A 559-nucleotide genomic window follows, 5' to 3' on the forward strand; every position below is an offset into this window, starting at 1 on the left:
GGGGGGGGCTGTGCACGCTGGGTGGTCGTCGCTCTAAAGCGCTTTATAAAGTTGGCTCTCCAGGTCTCAGCACTTGGGGTCGGTTTGGGGTGGAGGCAGTATTTCCCCAGGAGCCCACCCAGCACTAGCACAGGAGCCATTAGAAAGTAAAGGCACCCCGACAGTATGCTCTGGGCTTCCCAAAATAGACAGGGCAAGGATTGGTGAGGGCTGGCCTGGCCTCCCTCAACCAGTGCTTTGGATCATCATAAAATATTCAAAGGCATAATGATTTGTTTCCAAAGTGGCTCATAGATCAGGAAGCCTGTCTGTTTGGGAGTCGGTTATTTTTGTAAAAACCTCAAAATGGTTGTTTGCAGAAAAAAGACCTTCAGGGTCCTGATGTAGATGCCAGTATGTGTTTGTTTCTAGTCTCAATCCCTGGGTGCTTTCCAACCAAGGTGATTTGAAATCACTCCCGATCAGACATCCTCTGGTGGGCATTTAGCTTCGGTAGCATGGAAGAGGCCCTGTCGTGGGTCAAGTCCACATTGTCCTTGGGCGGGCGAATCCTGCTTCA

Source organism: Echinops telfairi, unplaced genomic scaffold, assembly GCF_000313985.2.
Source record: "Echinops telfairi isolate 266 unplaced genomic scaffold, ASM31398v2 ScPeMD7_7410;HRSCAF=8448, whole genome shotgun sequence".
Lineage (NCBI taxonomy): Eukaryota > Metazoa > Chordata > Mammalia > Afrosoricida > Tenrecidae > Echinops > Echinops telfairi.